At 47.1% G+C, this 26958-nt stretch overlaps 1 protein-coding gene across 4 annotated transcripts in view; it reads right to left on the bottom strand.

The window, feature by feature from the left end:
• Positions 1 to 26958, bottom strand: part of ST3GAL3 (ST3 beta-galactoside alpha-2,3-sialyltransferase 3) — an 807542-nt gene that overhangs the window by 645638 nt on the left and 134946 nt on the right. Inside the window, exon 1 of one of the 4 annotated variants that reach the window (XM_069227818.1) lies at positions 17651 to 17701. The exons of the other annotated variants lie outside the window; for them this stretch is intronic. The gene's annotated coding sequence lies outside the window, so the exon portion shown is untranslated. Of the gene's footprint in view, positions 1 to 17650; positions 17702 to 26958 lie in introns of those variants that run through there. 4 annotated transcript variants of the gene reach the window in all.

Below are 26958 nucleotides of genomic sequence, written 5' to 3'. Positions count from 1 at the left end.
ATCAGCTCAGAGGTATTGGTAGAGCTTCACGGGCTCCTGATTGATCAACGGGTGAAGTTCAAGGCCCTGTGTATTGCGCAAAGGGCCTCCCACAATAAGTGCCTCATTTACTGCGATCCTTAGTGCATTCTTATACCCTAGGGAGGGCCTTGAGATCGATAAACGCACAACTCATGCTGGTTCCAAACAACCACAGAGCGAGATGTCAAGGGCTCTCCTTTTCCTATTTGGCTCCAAAGTTATGGAACTCCTTGTCGATTAGCCTGCACCAAATGGGCCAAGAACTTATATTTATGAAGCCTTTGAAAACCTAGTTGTTTGTGAATTATTTGACTGTCTCTTAGTATCTGAACCTAGTGCTAGATCCGTTTTGGTTTGATTTTAGTGCTGGGAGGCTTCCGGGGAGCCATACACTTTACAAATCTAATAGAATAGGAACCCAACCAAGTGGATCATGGTGTAGAAAGCACAGTCAAGCCTTGGAGCAAAAGTTACTATATATTCATGTAGAAGTGCAACGTTTGTGAGGGAGCTAGATTTCATTTCCTTTTAGTGTTTTGTGGGATGTTTTTTTATGGCTAATATGTAAAACGTATGTCTTTACTGTTTGTCATTATAGGTTCCAACCTCCAAAATTCCCCGGTTGCGAATCAGGCAAGGAAGAATTAGAATTCCGATTTCTGTGATGATCACAGTCCAAGTCACAGCTGGTTGGGAGAGGGTATCCAACCGCACTGAGCAGAGTGTTGAGACTCGAAGTGTTCAGACCTGCAGTGCTCCTATTGCTAACTAAAGGTTACTGGCTCTACAAGCTTTACATATCTTAATAAACCAAGCACTTACCTAAAACTTTGCCCTCTAACCAAATGGTATTTCATGAAAGGATGCTATCCGTGAATGTGAGCCACCTTTGGGGAGTAACTGTGATCCCAATCTGACCCCTGTAGGAGCAACCTCTCAGTTGTTTTCTTTTCCTCCACTGTTTCGTTATGGTGGTGTGCACAATGCTGAATATTGCTCTATTCTTGCGGGAAATGTTTTGGGTGACCCATCCCTATCTGGTGGCGACACTCTGAACCCTAGAATGAAGCTCTGTGTACAGAGCGGCTTCCGATGTGGAGTAGAGTCTCCACCCCTCTTTACCGGTGATGCTCTGGCCTTTAATGTGAGGTTCTATGTAGAGCTGCTGGTGACGTCAGGACCCTGGGATGGTGGTCTCTGTATAGAGTGGCTTGTAGCGGAAGGGAAGGGCCACTTATCCACCCCTCTCTGGCTCCTCGGATGAAAGTCTCTGTAGAGTGTGTCTCCGGTTTGAGGGACTTCTTGTAGCTCTGCTCCTCTCTGGAAGAGATGCACTGGCCCCTAGGATGAGATGTGTCTGTAAAGAGTGTCTTGTGTGAGGAATGGGTGAGGAGAGCTCTCTGGCTAGTTTTTGGGCTTGTTGATGGGGATGTGTTTAAGGTGGGGGAGGGAGGAAAGGGGACGTGTGTGCACGTATGTCTCTGTGTGTCAATGCTGAACATTAGTAAAGTGCCTGTGCTTCCACTCTTAAGCTTGTGCTGTACAGGGGCCCCTGATTGGCCTTTGTAAACTCCTACTATATCTATTGTAAATGATGCCCTGAGTACACGTTTGGCATGGTAAGTTAAATATGATCTGTGAGTTGCAGTGTATATTTACAGCAACTACATTATTGACAAAAATCTGTGTCTTCCAGGAGCACCCTTTTGCTCTGGCAGGGCTGCAGTTTCAATGCATTGCAGTGACACTCTGCAGGGGAAGATGTATTTGTTATGTTGAAAAAGCATATTTTTTTTTATAAATTCACAAGTCACCCCTAAATGTGTGCCTTCTAAGCCTACATGGCAGGGTGCTAATAAATAACAAGCATTGGCAAAGGCAAGAGAGCTTGTCTTTGGGACCAGTTGGCTTTGCCAATGGTTTTAAGCCATGCTGCTTAGCATCCCTGGAAGAACAAAAAAAAACACGTCATTTTGTAGACAAAAATGCATGGTGCTTACATTTACAAAATGATGCGGCCATCACATCACAGCACGTTTTTTTGCTTGCTTCTTTTATTTAGCTGTATAGCATGGCTAAAAACCATTGGCAAAGCCAAGAGTTTCCATAAGTGCGACCCTTTGGCTTTGCCAATGCTTGTGTTTTTTTTAAAGAAACTCCTATAGGAATAAGCTTTCTCCTAAGAAAGCTTACTACACTCCTGATGTGGAAATCCCAACGGAAAATGGAGGGACAGCAGTATACAGGAAATAAGAATTTCTAATTTATGTTAATTGGAAGCCTTAAATAAGAGTCAACCACATCACTGACATTGTAAGTGGTTTCTGTTTTTTTTTTTTTTTTTTTAGCATCTGTATTTTTCTCATTTATAGTGGTGAAAGTCCTACCCACGGTATTTGTTTCGCTTTATAAGATCCACAAGATATCATAACAATATAACACGCCTTTTTGAATACCAAGCCCTTTCTATGATGCTGGCAGCTTTCACATGGGGTAATTCCTAAGTTGTTAAATATGAACCTGGTTCTGTAAATGGAATGGGCATCCAGCTTGCTCTTGACCAGCCCCTGAGCAGAATGAAAAAGAACCTTCACATTAGTGCAACAATCCAGGAGGAGGTTATAAAAAGTGATGGCAAGGCAGCAAGTAGATCAAACTGGCTTGAAGAGTTTCACAATCTTCAAACTACGGAGGCAGAACTCAAAATTGAGCACATCTAGAGCTTTCTGCAAAATCAACAGGATGGGGTATAGAATGTGGCAACGGGGAGAGAGAATGAAGATTACAGAGCAGGATTTGTTGAAGTCACTGATGGAAAGTCAGAACTTTTCAAGAGTTTCAATGAAATCTATGTCCTGCACCAAAACAACAACATGACCACCCCTCCGGACAGGTGGCAGGGCATCATTTATATTCGTACTTTACCCGCAAAGCGGAACCCATCAAGAAAAATAACACTAGCCACTTGTCTGTGACATCCTTCAAAGCAACACTACTAGCCACTGCCACAGATAATTTAAAAACAACTTTCTCTCCATTGATATGGTGCTGTAGGCCAAACTATAATGAGAATGAAGACCTCACAAAAGCAGACAACACCATGCCTTCCAGCTGCATCCAAGACCAGACAAACACCCTCACATCTGTATTAATTAATAGATGTTGTTAACGCTTCACCACACCGCTACAAGGTGCCAGAAGAACTTAAAGAAGCACTGGTGACTCTTTAGTAAAATAAAAATGAAACTAATGTTGATGCCTATGATCTAACCAACAACTGCTCCATCTCCAACCTTACGACCGAAGTTCAACTTTTAGATTAACCGGAAATCAATTAAATCAATGGTGAGTAACAATGTGACCCTCTAAATTGATCAGACTAGCCAGGGCAAGAGACTACCTTGAGGTAGCAACCAATCAAAAACCTTCAGAGGCATACAACACATCACTTACTTCCGGACTTCCTACACCCAGTGAGGATAAGAAGTAGCGACCAATCACAAACATTCATTGGCTCACAACACACCAGTTACGTAGTACCTTGAGGTAGCGACCAATCGAACCCTTCAGAGGCATACAACACATCACTTACTTCTGGACTTCCTACACCCAGTACATCCATCGAGGATAAATAGTAACGACCAATTACAAACCTTCAGTGCCATATAACACACCACTTACTTCAAGGCCCCCAACACCCGTATCTGCTGCTCATAAGTTTGAACAATCATAAAAGATATTTGAGTGTTAATCTGCCTGTAGCAAAACAGTGTGTGTAACCAGCTGTTCATGAGTTTGAATCCAGAATAAGATAAGCAGTCAATTTAAGTTCTTAGATGGGCAGCAGAGGTGGAAAGGTGAGAGAGCAAAGGAGGGGACAAGACTGTGGGAATGAGGAAGGTGCACTGTAGAAGCTATCATCTCATCGAAGGCAGTGTCATGGACCAATTGCATTCTGTGAGTGGAAGCACAACGGTGTCTCAATGTTTTTATCTTTTTGATGGGGAAAGAACATAGCGAATTTCCCTACAGCTACAGTATTTCCCATACCATACATGTTGCTGGATGCAAGCACAAATTCTTGCATTCGTCCACCACTTAGACACTACTCAACAGGACTTAGAAAGTTCAGAGGCTCTTGATTCCCAAATGTGGGCCACTTTTTCTTTTTTAGTTCCCTCTTCATGAATGAGGGCAGCTTTTATTTTGGTGACCGGGCCTATTTTCTGTCCCAGTTCAACTCTGCATGCTCCCATGCTGCCCCAGCTCTAGGAGACAGTCCATCCATGCAGGCATGCTGCCCCAGCTCTGGAAGAGGGCCCATGTATCCATGCTGCCCCAGTTCTGACAGAGGGCCCGTGTGTCCATGCTGCACCAGTTTTAGGAGAGAGCTCATTTGTCCATGCTGCCCCAGTTCCGGGAAAAGGCCCATGTGTCCAAACTGCCTCAGTTCTGGGAGAGGGCCCAAGGGTCCATGCTGCTTCAGTTCCGTAAGGGGCAAGGGGGCCCATAATTCCATGCTGCACTTGTGTTCCAGAACTATGACGGCATGGACCCAGGGGCCTGTTCTGGAACAAGTGTCCATGCTGCCCCAGTGCTGGAAGATGGCCCATGTGTCCATACTGCTCCAATGCTTAAAAGGTGGCCCATGTGTCCATGCTGCCCCAGTGCTGGAAAATGGCTATGATTCTTTGCTGTGCGACTTCTGAAAGAGGGCCCAGGCATCCATGCTGCCACAGTTCTGAAAGGGGGGGGCATGTGCCAATGTAACCCCAGCTCCAGCAGAGAGCCTCTCTGTGCATATTTACTCAGTTCTGGAAGGTGGCCTACGTGGTGATGCCGCAGGTCTGGACAAGGGCCCATGTGTCTGTGCTGCCTAATGTTCTGTAAGAGAGGGGCCATGTATCCATGTTACCTCAGTTCTGAAAGACAACCTGGGTGTTCATGGTGCCCCAGTTCAGAGAGAGGGCCCATGTGTTCATGCTGTCCCAGTTCTGGAAGAGAGCCCATGAGTCCATGTTGCCCCAGTTGTGGGAAAAGGCCCATGTGTCACTGCTGCCCCAGTTCTGAGACAGGGTTCATGAGCCCCTGCTGCTCCAGTTCTGGGCGAGGGCCCATATGTAAATGCTGCTGCAGTTCTAGGCGAGGACCCACGTGTCTATGCTGCTCCAGGTCTGGGAGAAGGCATGTGTCATTCTGTCCCAGTTCTGGACGAGGGCCCATGTGTCTGTGCTGCCTAATGTTATGTAAGAGAGGGGCCATGTATCCATGTTATCTCAGTTCTGAAAGACAACCTGGGTGTTCATGGTGCCCCAGTTCAGAGAGAGGGCCCATGTGTTCATGCTGTCCCAGTTCTGGAAGACAGCCCATGTGTCCATGTTGCCCCAGTTGTGGGAAAAGGCCCATGTGTCACTGCTGCCCCAGTTCTGAGACAGGGTTCATGAGCCCATGCTGCCCCAGTTCTGGGTGAGGGCTTATGTGTTTATGCTGCCCCAGTTCTGGGAGAAGGGACGTGTCATACTGTCCCAGTTCTGGACGAGGGCCCATTTGCCAATGCTGTCCCAGTTCTGGGCGAGAGTCAATGTGTTCATGCTGCTCTAGTTCTGGAATGGGGCCATGTGTCTATGCTTCCCCAGTTCTGGGCGAGGGCCCATGTGCCAATGCTGCCCCAGTTCTGGGCGAGTGTCAATGAGTTCATGCTGCCCCAGTTCTGGAAGGGGGCCATGTGTCTATGCTGCCCCGGTTCTGGAAGAGGGGCCATGCATCAATGCTGCCCCAGTTCTGGAAGAGGGGCCATGCGTCAATACTGCTCTAGTTCTGGAAAAAGGTCATGTGTCCATGCTGTCCCAGTTCTGGGAGAGGCCCTTGTGTCAATGCTGCCCCAGTTCTGGGCGAGGGCCCATGTGTCAATTCTGCCCCAGCTCTGGGAGAGGTCCCATGTGTCAATGCTGCCCCAGTTCTAGGCGAGGGCCCATGTGTCAATGCTGCCCCAGTTCTAGGCAAGGGCCCACGTGTCTATGCTGCTCCAGTTCTGAAAGGGGCCCATGTGTCAGTGCTTCCCCAGTTCTGGGAGAAGGCACATGTGTCATACTGTCCCAGTTCTGGAAGAGGGCTCATGTGCCAATGCTGCCCCAGTACTGGGCAAGGGCCCACGTGTCTATGCTACTCCAGTTCGGAAGGGGGCCATGTGTCCATGCTGCTCCAGTTCTGGAAGGGGGCCATGTGTCCATGCTGCTCCAGTTCTGGAAGAGGGCCATGTGTCAATGCTGCTCCAGTTCTGGGAGAGGGCCCATTGTCCTGTTGCCCCAGTTCTGGAAGCGGTCCTATGTGTCAATGCTGCCCCAGTTCTGGAAGAGGTCCTATGTGTCAATGCTGCCCCAGTTCTGGAAGAGGTCCTATGTGTCAATGCTGCCCCAGTTCTGGAAGAGGTCCTATGTGTCAATGCTGCCCCAGTTCTGGAAGAGGTCCTATGTGTCCATGCTGCTCCAGTTCTGGAAGGGGACCATGTGCCCATGCTGCTCCAGTTCTGGAAGAGGTCATATGTGTCAATGCTGCCCCAGTTCTGGAAGAGGTCCTATGTGTCAATGCTGCCCCAGTTCTGGAAGAGGTCCTATGTGTCCATGCTGCTCCAGTTCTGGAAGGGGGCCATGTGCCCATGCTGCTCCAGTTCTGGAAGATGTCCTGTGTGTCAATGCTGCCTCAGTTCTGGAAGAGGTCCTATGTGTCAATGCTGCTCCAGTTCTGGAAGAGGTCCTATGTGTCAATGCTGCTCCAGTTCTGGAAGAGGTCCTATGTGTCCATGCTGCTCCAGTTCTGGGAGAGGGCCCATTGTCCATGCTGCTCAAGTTCTGGAAGGGGGCCATGTGTCCATGCTGCTCCAGTTCTGGAAGAGGTCCTATGTGTCCATGCTGCTCCAGTTCTGGAAGGGGGCCGTGTGTCCATGCTGCTCCAGTTCTGGAAGAGGTCCTATGTGTCCATGCGGCTCTAGTTCTGGAAGAGGTCCTATGTGTCAATGCTGCTCCAGTTCTGGAAGAGGTCCTATGTGTCCATGCTGCTCCAGTTCTGGAAGAGGTCCTATGTGTCCATGCTGCTCCAGTTCTGGGAGAGGGCCCATTGTTCATGCTGCTCCAGTTCTGGAAGGGGGCCATGTGTCCATGCTGCTCCAGTTCTGGAAGAGGTCCTATGTGTCCATGCTGCTCCAGTTCTGGAAGAGGTCCTATGTGTCCATGCTGCTCCAGTTCTGGGAGAGGGCCCATTGTTCATGCTGCTCCAGTTCTGGAAGGGGGCCATGTGTCCATGCTGCTCCAGTTCTGGAAGAGGTCCTATGTGTCCATGCTGCTCCAGTTCTGGAAGGGGGCCATGTGTCCATGCTGCTCCAGTTCTGGAAGAGGTCCTATGTGTCCATGCTGGTCCAGTTCTGGGAGAGGGCCTTGTGTCCATGCTGCCCCAGTTCTGGGAGAAGGCACATGTGCCCGTGCTGCACCTCTCTGGGTGAGGGCTCAAGTATCCACAATGCCACCAATGCTGGAAGACGGCCATGTCAGCATGCTGAGATGCACCCATCCTCAGCAGTAACACGTTTCCGGACACAGAGGGAGTTTAAAACCTCCAGCACAAGCGAGCTCGGTAACTTGTCGCTCAACGCTGTTGAGAACTTATGAAAAAATTTATCGGACAAGTGATTTCTAACAAAAGTTTCGAAATACTCTATGTCCAGTTGTAGCTTTAGTGTGCTACAGCCTCTGAATAGATCAGTGCCTCACACGCTCGCCCCCATCTTGTGACTTGCACCCGCCTCAACTTCTGTCTCACTCCCGCCTCACTTCCGGCGCCACGAATTTTGGGGCAGCTGATTTTCGAAACGTCCCGCCTAAATTCTGGAAAACTAACTCCTTTTTTGTAAAATTCAGAACTCTTTTCTAATTATTTGCAGCGCTGGAAATGGGAAAAGGTTTGCTCGGGATCTCGTCGGTGGGGGGTGGTTAGCGTAAAGTGGCGGCAGGAGAAAATCGAAAAAGTCCGGCAGTCAACGAATACTTTTTTTTTTATTAACAGAACTCTGCCCCCGAAGAAAACGGGAACTAGGACAAAGGTAAAAATAAGTATTTTCTGGATTAGTTAATTGGGCACAGCTGCATTTTAAGGCGCCTGCTGCAGTGATTGTTGTGTACCCAGCAAGGTGCAGGGTACTTCAGCATTTAGATAACTCAGGTGCTTAATGCACTTGCTGGAGAGATCTGTGTGCAGTGTTTGTGATACGGGATAGTGAGTTAAGAACCCGCATCAAGGGCCTGCACAGAAACAGTAAGGCACATCTTTACAAGTGGGTGTTTTTTTATTTTGTATTAATCTCTCGTTATTCTTAGGTTGATAAAACGGTTTCTTTAGGATCGTGATAGTATAATCGCTCATGAGCAGGAATTTCTGACAGAGCATGCAGGTCACCTGCTTAAACACCTGGAAAAGTAAATAAAATAAAACAAGCATTTGCAACGCAATGGGTCTCGGTTTGCTCGAGTTAGAGCTATTTGTGTTGTAAATTCCTAACCGGACTTTTCTTGCCACACAAATTGAAAATGAAAAGTAAAACAGTTGGCATAAGCGAGAAGATTCAAAGCACCACAGCCACCATGAGCATGAAGGAGAGAAACAAAAAGAACAAGCATTTGCAATGCAATATGGCTCACATTTCCTTGAGTTAGAGCTATTAGCATTGTAAATTCATAACTGGACTTTTCGTGCCACATAAATTAGTCAACCCTGCCTCATAATTTCGTCTTTTTCAGCCATATAATTCCAGTGGCCCAGCATTTAACTAAAGCATTTCTTCTATCCTTCTTCCTCTATCTTAAAACATATAGATTTCTCATTTAAACCTTTATCAGAAATAAACTTTTGGCATGACAGCGTAATGCTCAAAACACCATAACAAAAATATAATTTGGGACGGACCAAAGGGTGAAAGGAAAGAGGGAGTCGGGAGTAAAGATGGAGAGCACAAGTGGCGCAGAAACGGTGTCATGGGCCCTGGAGTAAGAAAGGAAAATGGTTCACTGGCATTTCGGTAGGAAAATATAGCAGTAATTTGAGTTGAGTGAGGTGCATAGGTCTCTGGGCACCGGTGTCACGGCACCTGTTACTCCATTGATAGCTAGGCCTCAGGAGAGAAAGCGGATGGGGCAGAAAAAGAGAAGCGAAAGGAATACAACAGACAAAAGGAAGAAAGAGAAGGGGTCCCAAAGAAATAAAAGAGAAAGAAAGAAAGAACAAGAAAATGAACCCAACGAAGAGAAGAAATAGAGCAAACATGTGAGACAAATAAAAAAAAGGGAAGGAGGCTAGCAAACAAAAGATATAGAGAAAAATAATGAAAGAAGTGTGAAAAAGAAAAACGAACATTAGAAAAAAAAAGAGAGAAGATGAGAGAAACAAGCAGTGAAAGAACCAGGGCCTGTATGCACTAACATTTCCCACAGACACAGAATGGGAAAACCACTTTGACACTTCAGGTCCCGACAAGTAACTTGTGGCTTCCACATACATACGGGAAAAAGAAGGACTTATAGTAAAACGTCAATTGACAGATAAAAATAAGAAAAACACCAGAGGAAGGAAGTAAGATCTAAAAAATAAATAACAAAAAAGTGAAAAGACACATACCGCGTCAAAGGAAAAAGCAAATAAGAAAGACAAAAAAAGAATGAAGGGAAGAGAAAAAAACTGTGAAAGAATGAATGCCTGATAAAGAAAAAAGAGAGGAATGAAACAAGGAAAGAAATAACCATGTTTTTGCAAGTTTGAAAGAGGAGGTAGCAAGAGGAAGAGGGAAATAAAAATGAAAGAAAGAGCAAAACTGTTAACATGTGGATTTTGAGAGCTGGAAAGAGAAAAGTGGGAGAGAAAGAAAACATTGAGAGTAAACTGAGTAAAGGAAAGAATGGAGTGATATAGGTGAAACAGACTCTCCCAAATAAAGGTGGCAACTAAGAATAGATTTAATTGGCTCCCTACGTCCTCAAACAGAAGTCAGAGAGTGTGGAACAGCAGTGGGCACTTCAGAGCAACAGGAGGTGCATTAGCAGAGTTGTATGTAAACCCCAACACAGGAGTATTGGGGCGCTTCAGATTAGAATTGGGGGTTTAGACAAAGCTGCGTCCTGGCCCAGTGCTGGAATAATAGAAAGGCAGCATGTGATTCCTGGTATTGGAATAATGGGGCATTTCAGGTTATGGTTGAGGTCACTGACAGAGTTGTAGGTGGGCTGCAGTACTGGAATAGTAACGGGCACACAAGGTCAGAAGTGAGGTATGTTAATGGAGCTATGTGTGGAACCTAGTATTGGCGTGCCAGTGTTGCTGAATGTTAGCCTGGTGGTGCCCTGGTGAAGCTGCGAGTGGGGCCCAGTATGGGAGTGGCATTGCCTCTGAAGCAGAGAAGCAAGGAGTCCTGAAGGGCGTGTGTGTGAGCCTTAGTACTGAGAAGAAATGTGCACTGAATGTTCAATTTGATGGATTCTGGTGGAGCTGTGGTGGTTCCCATCAATAGTGGCATTGGATGTCAGACTCGAGGTGCACTAGCTGAGCAGCTTTTTGCTCTTTTGGGTTCAGTATTGACTTGGCAGTGGGACTGAATATTAGAATTGAACTGCTGTAATGGAACTGTATGAGAGTGGGGTACCAGTATAGGAAAGACGTGACTTCACCGGGGTAGAACTGAGGTGCATGAGGTTCCTGGCAATGGCACGGCTGAGGGCATGGAGAGTGGGAACGGGGGTGCACTGATGGCGCTGTGCCCGAGGTCCCAGTACTTGAGCAGCAGAGTGTACAGACTGCAAGAACTGAGGTGCTCTGGCAGACAACGTGTGTAGGGTTCCTGGCAGTGCACGGCTGAGGGCTTGGAGCGTGCAAACGGAGGTGCACTGATGGTGCTGCACCCGAGGTCCCAGTAATGGAGAAGCAGAGTGTACCAACTGCAAGAACTGAGGTGCTCTGGCAGACAGCGTGTGTGGGGGTTCCTGGCACTGGCACAGCTGAGGGCTTGGAGCGTGTGAACAGAGGTGCACTGATGAAATAGCACCGAGGTCAGGATACTGGAGCAGCAGAGTGTACTGAGTGCAAGAACTGAGGTGCTCTGGCAGACAGCATGCGTGGGGTTCCTGGCACAGGCAAGGCTGAGGGCTTGGAGTGTGTGAACTGTGGTGCACTGATCGAGCTGCGCCAGAGGTCTCAGTACTGGAGCAGCAGAGTGTACTGACTGGAAGAACTGAAGTGCTCTGGCAGACAGCGTGCATGGGGTTCCTGGCACTGAAACGGATGAGGGCTTGGAGCGTGTGAACTGAGGTGCACTGATGGAGCTGCAAGTGGGATCCCAATATGGAGCAGAAGTGGGCACTGTCTCTAAGGATTGCGGAGCCCTGGTACAGCTGGCTGCCTAGGTTATAAGCAATTACAAGTGATGTTCTGGGTAGGCACACTTGGTAAAGAAAATCCAAGCCAAATAAGTGTGGGAACCAGGCAGCTGAAAGAGGGTGCAGAGAGTCCATGAAGACCAAATGTGACCAATATAACAGCCTGATTTATAGCCTTGTTTACAGCTAAGCTCAGAGCAAGAATGCCCTGCAAATGAAAAGGGAAGCTTCCCTGGACAGGAGCAGGAAACAAAGTAAAAAAAAAGTCCCCTACAGACCAGATAAAGAGGACAAAGCGTAATTATACAGTAGTTGGTCCCTGCTCCCACACAGCATGGACAAAGAGGCATGACTGACCACTAGCAAGCAAGGATTTTTAAATGACAAGGAAACTAACAAATGAAATAGCTCGAAGGCCACAGAAGAAGTATACAAGAGGTTATACACTTACACTCGACCTAAAAAGAAGTTTGTGCGCAGTAAAACGTATCGACAAACTTACAATTATCCATGTAAGAGGGTCGATGGCCAAGGCGGTAACAAAACAGCCCCAAGGCGGGACAAACATAAAGCATTAACCAATGATGATAAAGGATTTTTGAAAGGCAAGCCCATGAACGAGGGATAGTGATGGGCGTGCAGTGGGCGTGGTTAAAAGCTCACAGATAGATTACAACATGTCAAAGAGCTTGTGCGCTCGACCTAAAAAGTGCCTCTGTATCATAGCTTACACCCCAAGCAGCTGTGAAGTGACAAGCTGACGGCGTGGCACTTGGACATAAAGCCAACCATCTGGGTCGCTGCGGAACGTGTCCTGGTGTCACCCTTCACCAGGATGGGGGTCACTATTAACTGCCAACCCCCCTTCTCTCCAGCGCCGAGAAGCCTGAAGAGCAGCGAACAACCCCTTTCCTACCTCTCTCCACTCAGTGTCAGGAAAAACAAAGGGGTGAACACACCCCAGAGAGGCTGCCTCAACTGTCCATCCTTCCAAGGCCAGGACACTGAGCACCGTTTCCACTGTGCAGGTGTAACAAGTATCCTCCAGAGCGACTGGAGGGGCAGGAAGTGCTATGTACAAACCTTGTTATAAAGAAAGCCTCGGTACAGCTTCTATGTGCAGGCCTTCTGCCCGTCACTCCGCCCTCATCACAGACGCCCTGGTGTTGCTTCAACGTTCACCATCCTTACTCCTGTAATTCTTCACAGGGCTCTAGGTGAGCTGCCTGGAGGTGGGGAGGTGAATGTGTGTGTGGAGACTGGGCCAGGGCAGCCACAGAACCCGTTTTCAAGCAGACCTGGGGGTGAACAACACAAGAGATGGGCGAGAGAGAGAGGAACTCAGCAGCAGGCGAGGGAGAGACGGGGTGAGAGAGTCATTCTCAACCAAGCACACATCCCCTTCCCATCTATACGCAGATGTATGGCATACACGAGTTGTTCTGTACTGATGTAAAGTACTATGACACCCTCGAGTCTTGCCAGCGCTATGTAAAACTCTTAAGGTCATTCAGCAACAGTCGGGATAGGCGAATGCACAGCTAACTCCATAAGACAAACAACTTAAGCAGGTAACGTACCCTGGTGGGTTAATTCATGCACTGCAGAGGTATCGCTGATCTGCAGGTCACAGCTCTGACTCAAACCGGGAAAGACTGGCATCTTCCTTCAGAGGGCGAAAATATGAGCCTCTTTGACAGGTCAAGGGCCACCAGTAGGCACCTCAAAGTGTGAGGTACCAGGGCACAAACACCATTGTGAATGCTGTAGGAGTGCCTAGGAGTGTACATTCGGCTGTGCCAGCCTGTCCACCTGGGGCTTGGCATGTCCTGTGATGCACCACCTGTGCCCTCTACAATCTCTAAACCCAAAGCAGTCACTCAGTGGGCTTTGGTGACGCTGGAGGTCTGCTGGCCTATGGGTGCCCCCAAAGGGCACCCCCTCTCTCACATCAGAGTAGTACTGTGGTAATGCTCAGCCACACTTAGCTGAGAACGTCTCATTGAGATCTCTCATCTTCCTCTCAGAAGTAACCATAAGGAGAGCTTTACAAAAGCTGGATGTTCTATGAGTCCAGGTGGGTATACGTCTCATATACCCTTCCCTTTTCTCCATCTATTTATACAGCAGAGATATTTTAATATCTCCAAACTGTGCCCCCCTTCAACAATGAAATTATACAATGTACATCAGCCGACCTCCATTCTCTACCGGATGTATTCCCAAGAATGTTTCCTTCTATGTATTTATTACTCTGGGGCATGCAAATGTGCATTTCACGCCTCTCTCCTCTCTAATTCACTGCATCTATTGGCCTGAGGTATTCAAATGCCCCAGCACACCTCCCTTCTATTCTATGCATTCACTGCCCTGGTGTATTAAAAAAAAATATATTACACATCTCTTCTATGTATTTATTGCTCTGAGGTTTTCAAATACTCATTTCATACCCCCTTCTCTCTAATCTATTGCATTTATTGCCCAGAGGGATTTAAATGCCCCAACGCACCTCCCTTCTCTCTTCTGTGCATTTATTGCTCTGAGGTATGTACATGTGCAATCCATAACTCTCTTCTTTCTAATCTATTAAATGTATTGCCCAGGGGTATTTAAATGCCACTATCACACCTCCCTTCTCTCTTCTGTGTATTTATTGCGGAATTTAGATGTGCAATACACACCTCTATTCTTTCTGGTCTATTATATTTATTGTCCGGATGTATTTAAATGCCCCGACACACCTCCCTTCTCTGTATTTACTGCTCTGATGTATTTAAATTTCTAATCTAATTGTTGCTCTGAGGTATATAAAATGCCACTATCACACCTCCCTTCTCTCTATTCTGTGTGTTAATTCCCCACAGGTATTTAAACGGACCGTCATACCTCCCTTCTCTCTACTCTATGCATTTATTGCCCGTTGGTATTTAAATGCCTGACACAAGATCCCAAATGTGGACTTCAGCTCCTGGGTTCCCCAATGAACCATCAATAGTAAAGTACCACCCCTCTTCCGCTGGTTAAATCTTCCCCTGTGCTCCCCTACATGCTCCAGCTCACAGCACTGCCTGATCATCTCTTCAAGACATTGGCAATATAAGCTGCTGAATTTCTTTGAGACGTGGATGTCCACGACTAAGGTGTGAACAAGGTAGGTGGCGGGACGTGCCACCCTGAAAGTCCTACCTAGCCAAACAATCCATCAGAAGGTCGCCTTGGTGAGGCAGAGAAAGGAAGACCTGCAGCCTGAGGGACTTGTGTCCCCGAAAGGACAACCCGGCATCCAGCAGATGTTAGTAGGCAAACATCCACATCAGTGGTTCCCCACCTGTGGTCCGGGGACCCTGGGTGTCTGCGATACCTCCTCAAGGGTCTGCAACTGCTTAGAAAATTATTATTAACAGATTCTTAAAATGTATATAAATCAAGTGGCTAAATGTACAATTGGACATTTTAAAACATACTGTAAATGTCAAGGAATTCAAAACTGGAGGCTGGAAATTAAATTAGTGGTTGATTTGTGGGAGCAGTGCAGGTGCATCAAAGAGAATATAGTATAGACCATGTGTGGCTTCAAATTGCATTTAGAAAAGCTCCAAACCGATGTATTAAAATTGTATTTTTTATTTATATTTGTTTGTGTTTGGGTTTGATGAATGCTAGTTTCTGTATTTTTTGTGTATTGTTTTTCGGTTCAAATCATCAACAGCGTTTAGGCCAGGGCCCCTGGCTTCCAATAATGACTCAGTGGGGTGGTCCCTGGATTCCAATAATGACTCAGTGGGGATCCCTGGGTTCCAATAATGATTCCGTGGGATCCCTGGGTTCCAGTAATGATTCCGTGGGATCCCTGGGTTCCAGTAATGATAAAGTGGGGGCCCACAGAAGTCAAAAGGTTGAGAACCGCTGATTTACATCACAGCAGCAGCGCTTCATAGGAGATGCAGTGCCAGTTCTAACCTATGCCCTCTCCCTACCATTTGATTTATGCCATCCAGTCAGGTAAGGAGGACTCTATAGCCGCATTGGTGCCCAATGTCTGCCCACCTTCTCTACTACAGGGCTGACTACAAACCCTTCATGTGTTCACACATATGTAGAGAAGAGCGTAGGGGTTTCCAACCTTTTCCATAATTGGGGTTTGTACGAACTAATATTATTAGTGTTGGAACAATGTCCACATAAGACAAGATGACATTAATGGCCGCCCCATGCCAGATTACCAGCAGTGATCACCACAGCATCAGGCAGGGTTGAGGGCAGCAATGTGAAGAAAAAGGCTTTCTCAATTTCAAAAGCCTCCACTTGAGTAATAAACAACAGACACAGCTGTAATGCCCCTGATACCAAGGTAATATTGCTAGCATTAAGTCTCCTCAAATGCCAACTGATGTAGCACTCAAGTATCATCTTAAACTATATTTTGAGACACTTTTCTCTAAACAACTTATGAGTTCTGAAAATACACACTCTCAGTTGTGGCATAAATATGTTAATTCAACCAAGCAAAAGCTTCTAATTTATTAAGCTGGGGAGCAGAGAAGAGACAGTTCCAGGGAGCTGGAGAGAGAGCAGCAGCTCCTGACCTCCTCGCTGGGGAAGCCTGGAGTATCCAGGGTGTGCATGCACACATCACCCTAGTCTTTACATCATGCACACATCACCCTAGTCTGTACATCATGCACACATCACCCTAGTCTGTACATTACCGACTGCCCTTCGCAAACACACCTGGCACACTTTAGATGTCTTTGTAACGAATGCACTCTCCACGCAACTGCACACCACCAGACAGACACTGACAAAAGTGCATCCTGGGATACTGCATGGTAAGACCATCGGACCTCTCTGTGCACAGCGAGGCACCAAAGCCATACTGTTGGCAACGCCAAGCTGCGACCTACAGCACACTAATATACACCCTTGAGCCACTCGGATAGAACCAGGCCCCCATGGCATAAACCCTGGGACCACTCGATTAGGACCAGAACCCCATGGCATAAACCCTGGGACCACTCGAATAGGAACAGACCCCCATGGCATACACCCTGGGACCACTCGAATAGGACCAGAACCCCATGGCATAAACCCTGGGACCACTCGAATAGGACCAGACCCCCATGGCATAAACCCTGGGACCACTCGAATAGGACCAGAACCCCATGGCATAAACCCTGGGACCACTCGAATAGGACCAGAACCCCATGGCATACACCCTGGGACCACTCGAATAGGACCAGACCCCCATGGCATACACCCTGGGACCACTCTGACAGGAGCAGAGACCCTCATGGCATAAACCCTGGGACCACTCGGACAGGAGCAGAGACCCTCATGGCGTACACCCGGGACCACTCGAATAGGACCAGACCCCCATGGCGTAAACCCTGGGACCACTCGGACAGGACCAGACCTCATGACGTACACCCTGGGACCACTTGGACAGGACCAGACCTCATGACGTACACCCTGGGACCACTTGGACAGGATCAGACCCTCATGGCGTACACCTGGGAGCACTCGGACAGGACCAGACCTCATGGCGTAAACCCTGGGACCACTCGGACAGGACCAGACCTCATGACGTACACCCGGGGACCACTTGGACAGGATCAGACCCTCATGGCGTAGACCTGGGAGCACTCGGACAGGACCAGACCTCATGGCGTACACCCAGGGACCACTCGGACAGGACCAGACCTCATGGCATAAACCCTGGGACCACTCGGACAGGACCAGACCTCATGACGTCCACCCTGGGACCACTCGGACAGGAACAGACCTCATGGCGTAAACCCTGGGACCACTCGGACAGGACCAGACCTCATGACGTCCACCCTGGGACCACTCGGACAGGAACAGACCTCATGGCGTAAACCCTGGGACCACTCGGACAGGATCAGACCCTCACAGCAACACGTGGCATTATAATGGCCTACCTGGGATGTGATGTTTTGGCAGAAAAAAACGTTACTTCAGTCGAGAAAGTGAGGGCATCCCTTGTGCACACACCTGCGACACTGCCAACACCTCACAAGAGCCAGCCACTTCCCATTCACCTTACTACACTAACCTCGCAACCACAGCGGAGGGATGGCGCTCCTATATACACAATAGAGTGCGCCCAGAAAGCGCACCGATGCTACAATAGCGTCTGTAAGCGCTATACAAATGCCAATAACATAACTGAAACACAATCTGAAGGTTCCATAAGTGCTCACCTGCAGCTCCAGGAAGGCTGAGCTGGGACTGGCAGAGGTGCCAGAGGTGCCAGGGGTGCCTTGTTGGCTGACGGGCACGCACTGACCTTCCGACGCGCTTCGACGCGCAGTTTATGAGAGAGGGCGGAGACCAGCGCTTGGATCCGTGAGACTCGCACAGGATCCGGGCACCCGTGCCAGGCACCCACCCCCCAAAGCTCTACACCTGCACACCCTGGCCGAGCTGCCGTGTACACCTGCCACCACGAAAAAAGGTCGCACGCATTCCATGTGCTCCAAGGCAGGTAAATCGGGATTTGCAAAAGCGCTTCGAACTCGCCTTCCGACCCAGGCCCGCTGGCGTTTCAGAAGCAACGCTTAGCTTAAGAACACTTCAATGTTATTAGGCAACAACCAATGAAAACTGTACTAGCTACAAGACAAGAAGAGGACTGGGAAATATTAGTTTACTTAGGTGCGAATGACAGCGCCAAGATCCCGGGGTCTAACACTTCAGGCGCTAACCTCGCGACGGACACTGATGCGTCTGATGCTCAGAGACATGACATTCAAACGTCCTGCGCATCCTAACCACCCCCAGTGGCTCTGAGGGGTACCGGGGACTGCGGGGTTTTACCAAATGTTCCCGTTACATCCAAGCTGAGGTGGCATGGTGTGAAATACAGCGATGCACTGAGATGAGGCCCGAGTGATTACCAGTGGCTGAGACTCATTCAAGCATCCCACTTCTTCCTATACCTTACCTTGTAAAAGGACGCTAGGCCGTAAACCATATACAGGGCCACTGGAATTAAACGACGGGGTTGGGGGGGGGGGGGGGGGGTTATGCCCAGGGTTGAGTAAATTATGCGGCACAAGCAGCCAAATTATGTGGCAAAAATGCGCCTCATTTTCTAATAGCATTAATTCATTATTTCATTTTATTTACGTGGTAACAATGCCTGGGCATTGGTTGCACCGCATTAGTACCAGCTGAACCCCCAAATACAGGAACAGAAAGGTGGCCAGTCGACCTATGCAAAGGGTCCTCCAGTTTGCAGCAACACGTTTCTGCATTTTTTGCAACTTTTGAGCCGTTTGATCTAGAAACAATTTTTTTGTTGACATTTGCAGATTACGCAACAGATGACGGAATCTATGGCAAATGCGGAAAAACTATAATTATCGCTGCAGACGCATCACCAGCCAATGGCTGGCGTGAGCTGCCGGTGTCCTCCGGCTCGCGCTAGAGTGGGTGGAACCAACTAATACAAGAAGTCGGGCTGAAAACCCCTGTGTGTATGTTAAATACATACATTTAGTAAAATCAAAAGGTCGCGACTAGCACAGGCCTAAAACAGACAATTGTTCCGGCACTGGATGACAGCCCCTTGCCTTTAAAAAATAAGGCAATAAAGAAACAGTGAAAAGAAAGAGAGGAAGATAAAAAACGAAAAGGGAGGAAGAGAAAGAAAAAAAGAACACGAAAGGGAAAAAGGAAGCAAGCAAGAAAGAAAAGTAATGAATGAGAAGAAGGCAGAAAATAAAAAACAGAAAGTCAAGAAAGAAAGAAGACAAGAAGGAATGAAGGAAAGATGGAAGGCAATAAACAAGAAGGAAGAAATGCCAGAAAGAATAAAGGCAAGGAGGAAAGAACAAAAGAAAGAAAGAAGAAAGAACGAAAGAAAAAAAGAAAGAAAGAACAAAAGAAAGAAGGAAAGAAAGAAAGAACAAATGAAAGAAAGAAAATGAAGGAAAGAAAGGCTAAGGCAAGAACGAAAGAAGAGAAGAAACGATAAAAAGAAGACAAGTGATGAAAAAAGATAGAAGGCAGGAAACAAGAAGGAACAAACAACAGAAAAAAGTAAGATAAAAGTATGAAAGCAAGGGAGAAAGAGAAGGAAAGAAAGAAAGAAAGAAAGAAAGAAAGGATAGAGAAAGAAAGAAGGAAAGCAAGAAAGAAGGAGAGCGATAAAGAGAAGGAAAGAAAGTAAGAAAAAAGATAAAGAAGAAAGAAAGAAAAAGAAGACAAGGAACAAAGAAAAGATGAAAGCAAGACAAGTAGGAAGGACTGAACGATGGAAAGAAAGAAAAAGAATAAAGGCAAGGAGGAAACTAAGAAAGCATGAAAAATCAATGATAAAGGCAAGGAGGAAAGAAAGAATGAAGGGATTAAAAAAGAAAGAAAAGACTAGTAGGGTTGGCGAGATTGATAGAGCACAGTGATTAGCTTACATCCAGAGTTCATGTGAATCAGCAGCAGTCAGATAAACAAGTCCACTCAGAAAGGAATTAACAACAGCATTAGCAGGAGATGAAATCTGGTAAAGCTGGAATAAGCCCTGTGTTTACATCCAAGCGTCCTGCTATCACATCAGGCTCTAAAAACAAAGACGCATTAAAGTAATTATAAAATACAACAAAAACACTGGCACTGAAAGTGAACAACCTCGTCTGCAGATGTCCTCCTTGTGAAAGAGCATAATGCAGGCACTCAAAGGTAAGTTAACCAGAGGCGGAAGTAGGCGGACCTATTACCCCATCCTGTACGCTGTGGTGTAGTGGGCACAGGCAAAATGTGAATCACACAACCGACTGAAAGCCCCCTTAAGTAAATTATAGATATCATTTTAGTAAAATCAAAAAGTCTTGGATAAGGCCAGACCTGAAAATATAAAATGAAGTCTTACAGTTGGATAAACAAATGAAATCATTTGTATATTAATTAACGGTATATAAACATTAGGTTTAGGCTACAAAATAACAATTAATGAAATTTTAAATACATTCAAAAGTTAAACACAGAAGACATATGATTATAATTGCAAAAATAAGGTTCCACAGTCACTCAATACCGTCACCAGATGCACTGGTTACCAGTAAAAAAAATTTTTTTTTTAAAAAAGAGGGTCATTTTTTAATGCTCTAACTATTGCACACTCGGCCTTTTATAAAACTGGTCTGTCATATCAGCATGAAAGACTGACTGGCTACTGCCCTTGCGTTCACAATTGGCTCGCCTATTGTCCATTCCTCTCACCAAAACGAAGAGGTCGGGAGGCTCAGCCTGCTCGGTGATGGCTGCCAAACATTGGAACTATCCCCTCCTCCCCTCAGATGCATGCCGGACAAAAAACTATTTCGTAAACTCATTTGTTTTAAGCTTAGAATGTTAGTCGACCTCATCTGATTGTGGTCTTCTAAAAACTAATTTGTTTTTAGCTTAGAATGTTAGTCGACCTCATCTGATTGTGGTCTTCTAAAAACTAATTTGTTTTTAGCTTAGAATGTTAGTCGACCTCATCTGATTGTGGTCTACTAAAAACTCATTTGTTTTTAGCTTAGAATGTTAGTCGACCTCATCGGATTGTGGTCTACTAAAAACTCATTTGTTTTAAGCTTAGAATGTTAGTCCACCTCATCGGATTGCAGTCTACCTCAAGCGTCAGGACACTCGAGCAGTAGCTGTGCGCTCTATAAATCTTTTCATTCATTCATGAGAAGAAAAGCACACAGGTTGGAGTTAAGCACACAAGACAGCGCAACACAGCAAACAGTCGGATAGAAAGCATAACCAACAAAGAAAAGCAGAAGTTCCCCAAAAGTGAGAAGAGGAAGGACCCACATCAGCCTGTCAAGATGACGGGCAAGAGGCTGTGCTCTCAGGTGGGGGCAGGGCAGGGCCAATCACAAAATGAACAAAAAAATGAATGTAAGCAAGGAAATTGGAGCGACAATAAAGGCAACCAATGGTAAGCAAAGGCGGCCTGAAGCCCCTGAAAGTTCTTCACAATCTCGTAAAAAATGACTTTGGCAACCAGTACGCTTACACTGTCAGGTGGACTCGACCTAAAAAGAATACAGACTATACAAGTGACAGCAAGTAATTATTTTGCCTTCCCTTGAATGCAGGCCTGCCAGCTTACAAATAAAGTTCACCACTTGGGAGCAGGTGGAGGCGAGCAGTGGGGATGGTGCTTTTAGGCTGTCACAGTCTAAACACCATAGTGGGGTAATAGTGGGGCAGCGCTCGAAAGAGGAGGAGCTTCGTACCTGAGCAGCCGCTCCTGGCAGTACAAGCATAGGGCGCCTGAAAACGAGTCTCAGGGAGGACGCAAAATGCTCAATGGCATCCCAGGGACCACCCTCACTCCTCTGGAAGTCATCCTTCGCACAGTAGCACGGTTCATCAGGGAGCTGAAGAAATCCATCCACATCATCCTCGCACTAAAGGATCTACTCCGACACTCTATGCAATCCTGGATCCGCTTAAAGGTCAGCTACATCTTTTACAAGGTTGTAAACCTGTAGCAAGACCCCTGTTTCTCTAGCTAACAAATTAACACTCAGTGAAGCTGAGACATCACTAGATCAAAGACTGAGCATAGCAGACAAGCCTTCTCTGCCTATGCTCCCCCACTCTGGAGTATCATCTCCTCTGACACCAGAACAGCACTAATCCTACCAGGTCTAACTCCTCTCTCTGTCCCCTCCATGTACCCCCACTGGGACTTCCCCCTGTACAGCGCTCTGCTGTTAGCCAGATAGATCCGCACTTACACACCAAAACATATACACATGCAAACATACTTGGGAACAAGTCAGTGGAAAGAAAGTCCAAAGATGAGGAACAAAAATTTAAGCCGTACCAGTTATTATTTTTTTTTTTTAAAGATAGATGGAGACAGTTTGCAACATTAATCGACTGTCCCTCCCAGGAACAAATTCTCACGGGCACATAACCTAAAAGGCTCCCACGGATGAAAAATAAACAGAATTACACAGCTCTGGCTTGGGGTTAGGAGCTGATTACTACCTAGGGAACGATGTAATATTGCTAATAAAAACAAACGGTAGTGCAGTAGTTTTTACAAACACATAATGCTAAGCTATTGTAACCAGGTTTCCTTCTAAGGGTACAAGGAGTTACTCACCAGAGTTCCATGCTGGAAGCTCTTTGTTCCTCCTTCTCTACAATCATGGGATAAGTAGAACCAGCCTTACAAAGGGCCAGACCACATGTCAATATCTCATAAAACATGTCCCTGGGTACCGCAGAAGACCCATCTGCACCTAACTCTTATCTCTTCGTAATTCGCCTTTTGGCTTGTCCCTTTAACTCCAATTAGAACTGTTGGAAATTTACCTTTTGTATGTGATCCCCCAGGATTTTTCACCTTTGCTGGACCCTATTTTTGTTTGATGGCTTTAACCCCTGCTAAGCAGACGTAAAGCGTCTATGCTCCCCCTTCAAACATGGTTGAATTGGACTACTCCTAACTTAATATTTAACTTGTCAGTAACTCCCTAGTATATGGTGTAAAAAGTGCACGCAGGGCCTGGAAGTTAAATATCACCTGTGGACTGTAGCATTTATTGCACCATGCACTAGTGTGACAAGGAAAACAGGGCTTGAGGCCTTTCTTTGTAGCCTGACTGCTGCACTTTAAATCTATAGTAAGGCGTGTTAAAATACCATATTTTGATAGCTAAAACTCTCCCTTTTAAATATTAGTAAGTTAGCCCAATGTAAGCTTTGTAGCCCATAAGGGTACATTGTATTTAAACGTGGGACACGCAGAACAAGTTACTTACTTTTGTTAACACCTTATTTGGTAGAGGCTATCTCTAGTCGCAGATTCCTTACCTTTGAATTCTCCCCAGGCGTTAGACTGGATCTGGAAGATTTTTTGTGAGCAGTACCCCTGCATGCCAGTAGGTGGCATCTGTCGACACAGCGCAACAGTGGCGTCGACCGCTCGAAAGTGACGTCCGCTACACCTATGTAGGCGCCACCTTGGCACGCCGATGTCAGTTACTTTTTAGCAGGATGGAGGAGGCCATGAGGCCAAGCAGCCTCAGAGTCAGCCTCACCGGAACCCAGGATAGAGGCTGAAACATTAGTATCATCGCCTACAAATCCTGGACTTGCCACTCGGGAGGATAAGCTTGAAACTGCATTGTGTCCAGAGTAGTTCTGTTGAAAGGAAGCATCTGAAAGGGAGTGAGGTGTGACTTTGGCCCTTTGATAGTAAACCCCAGCGAATGCAGGAGGTCTCCCATAGTCTGGAGATGGGAGACGACAGCCTTGGGTGAGCCCGCCTTCAACAACCAGTCGTCAAGATAGGAGAAGACTGGCACCCCTAATCTCGGCAGCCGATCTGCAACCACCGCCTTCAATTTGGTGAATACCCGGAGGTGCTGGTAAGGCCAAAAGAGAGCACCTGTGAACGGAAAGGGCTCATGGCCCACCGTCAACCACAGGTAGCGTCAGTGGGCAGGCAGCACAAGAATGTGAAAATAGGCAACCTGCAATTCCAATGCAACCATCCAGTCTTCTGGGTCCAGAGCAGACAAGACCTGAACCAATGTGACCATCTTGAACTTTTTTTAGGTAGTTGAGAGTTCAGAGATCTAGGGTAGGATGACGATCCTTGTCCTTTTTGGGGACTAGAAAGTAGCAGGAATATCAACCACAGCTCACTTCTGGCACCGGGAGCCTCTCTACGGCTCCCTTGGCCAAGAGAGCACTGACTTCTTTGTGGAGCAAGGACAAATAATCCTCCGTCAGCCGGTCGTAAGATGGAGGCATTGAAGGAGGGGTGGTTTCGAAGGGGAGGGAGTACCCCCTTTATACAATCTGTCTGTAAAACCCACATGTCCAATGTTATGGACTGCCAGTGATGGAGGCGATGGCGGATCTGCCAACAAATGGACGCCCATGACCTAAAAGGGCAAGAAGAGAAAGCGTGGAGGCTGCAGCTGCCTTGTGGGGTGGTGGCTGGACCACGCCCTTGTCAATGCAGAGGCTGGGAAGCTTGTGCGGCCAGTGGCTGGGATGGGGTTTCGTAGTTGAAAGCTCCTTCCATGGTCACGTCCAGAAAGCGCTTCAACGCTAACTCTGCCTTGTCTCCAAAGAAACGGGTGCCATCAAAGGGCATGTCCAAGAGGGAAGCCTGGATAGTCCCAGAAAAGCCAGACGTTCTTAGCCAGGTGTGGCACAGTCAGTCATTGAAACTGCTCTGCCCAGCGAGTCAGTGGTGTCCAAACTACAGTGTATAGTGAACTTTGCTGCGCCTCTCCCACCCGTGACTACTTGGGAGAGAATGGCCCAGGCCTCCTCCGGGACTGGTGGCAGCACTTGCACAACAATTTCCCACAGTGAGTGGGAATAGTAGCCCAATAAGCTTGCGGTATTCACTGATTGAAATGCAAGGCTGGTGGAATAAAACATTTTTTTACCCAAATTATCCATTCTCTTGGATTCCCTGTCTGATGGTGCGGCAGAGAACGTGCCATGGGAAGCAGAAGCTTGGACCACCAAGCTTTCCAGTGTAGGGTGTTCAGTGAGGAGGTCTGGATCCCCTGGGGCTGGGTGGTGGCGAAGGGCAATCGTCCTGTTCACAGGGGTCCCTGTGCTGGGTTTGGACCAGGTTCCCATAAGGATGCCAGTGAGGGCTTTGTTGAAAAGCAGCAGGGGTTCAGAGGAGGAAGCTCCCGGTTGCAGCACATCTGTCATGATGCTGGTCTTGACTGCAACCGAGGGCAACTGAAGGTCAAGGACCTCAGCCGTCCTCTGTACCACCATAGCGTAGGTAACCATTGTAGGGGAATAAAGCATGCTCGCATCTGGAGACGTGCTCAATCCGCTGGCATCACTCAGTACCTCACACCAGTACATAGCTTGTTCTTCAGATTGGTATTCTAAAGAGTCAAGTGACCCTTCTGTTCCTCCCCAGGGCCTAGCCCTTCAAAATAAGGCTGAAGCACCAACGTAGGTCAATGGGGGCCCATTGGAGCCGGGCTCGAAATTGCCAGCGTGTAACCCGATAGGGCTCTGGGGGTCCTGCCTCTCAAAAATGAGGCACATGGCCTCATAAAACTCCTTAAGTTGAGTGGGGGTCGCTCCAGCTCCCGAAAAGTTGGGGAGGTGCGGAGTCGGCCCAGTCATAGGCTCCAAAGAAGCATTCCTCAAAGACGATGTTCCGTCTTTGAGTCGGCCAACGGATGAGAAGTCGAAGCATGCTTCAACTTCTTGTGTTTTTTGGGTCTCTGACTTGAGTGTTCCGACAATTCTGAATGGGATTAAGAGGACTTGGGAGTCCCTGGACTGTCCCAGTACCTTCCTCTCGACCAGGACCTAGACTTCTGTGGAGTCGCTTGACGTGGCACCGCCTGCTGGGCCGCTAGCAGCTTTGGGTACCGCTCCCTCAAAGCTCTATGTAGAAAACCTAACGAGTACAGATTAAAATATTAGTATTTAATCTTTGGAATGTGACCAGCTACAAGAATAACTGAGTCACTGATTTGAATAGTTATTAAAAGTTCAGTTCAATTGTGAAGTCAGATTATTCATAAAAATTAAGGAAAACTAACTTTGAGAAAGTTACCCTTTGCGTGTCTGAACTGTCCGAAGGCTAATTTGCATAAACCAGCTCTCATCCTGTTCTCAGCCTTGAAAATGTGTGAAATGCCTCCTAAGAGCAAACAAACGGCTCTGAATGGGCAGAAATGAATCCTGTGAACTCCACATAATATGGACATTGGGGGATATGCACATCTTTTTTAACACTACAGTGTTAAATTCTGCTGGCAGGTCTGCTGGGTTTACATATAACAGATGAGGCACACTTGAAAGAGAGAACAGGATGTCAAGACAGTTCTTGTGGATCAACTGTCTGGTTGCTGAAGGACCCTGCTTTTGTCATACCAAGCTTCTGTCTGTGGGTTTGTTGTAGGTGCACTACGAGCTCCAAACTCCCTGAAGCCCTTAGTCCAGGTTTAGTGTGGGGAAAGACTTTTGGCATCATGGATTTGCCTTGGCAGTGCATTTTTGGCCTGTTTGCAGTAAGGCGAACTGGGTAGGGTGACACCCTGGGACGTTTTACCCCACTGGTTAGAGAGCGCTCCACCGCCCCTACCCTCATCAGCTAGCGCCAGGCATAAAAGGGGCATTGCCAGACAACCTCTTCAGAACACGTTCCGGATCTGTGGAAGACCAGAAGAGGACGGGACCTGGTGTCTGTGGACTGAGGGAAGCCCTAAAGCAGAGGTTCTTAACATGTTGACATATGTGGACCCACATTTAATCATTACTGGACCTCCAATGAATCATTATTGCAATCTGGGGACCCCAACTTAGTCTTTAATGGAAGCGGGGGACTTCAGCCTAAGTATTTTTATGATCTGAACTGGAAAACAATACACATAAAATAAAGAAACAAGTATTTATCAAACAAATACACAAATGATGAAAATTTGTACTTAATTCACAAATGTAAAACAAATTCAAAAATGTTATTTTAATGGGAAGGATGGAGATTTTCTTA

Source organism: Pleurodeles waltl, chromosome 4_1 (assembly GCF_031143425.1).
Source record: "Pleurodeles waltl isolate 20211129_DDA chromosome 4_1, aPleWal1.hap1.20221129, whole genome shotgun sequence".
Classification (NCBI taxonomy): domain Eukaryota; kingdom Metazoa; phylum Chordata; class Amphibia; order Caudata; family Salamandridae; genus Pleurodeles; species Pleurodeles waltl.
This window is presented reverse-complemented; position numbering and strand designations above follow the sequence as displayed.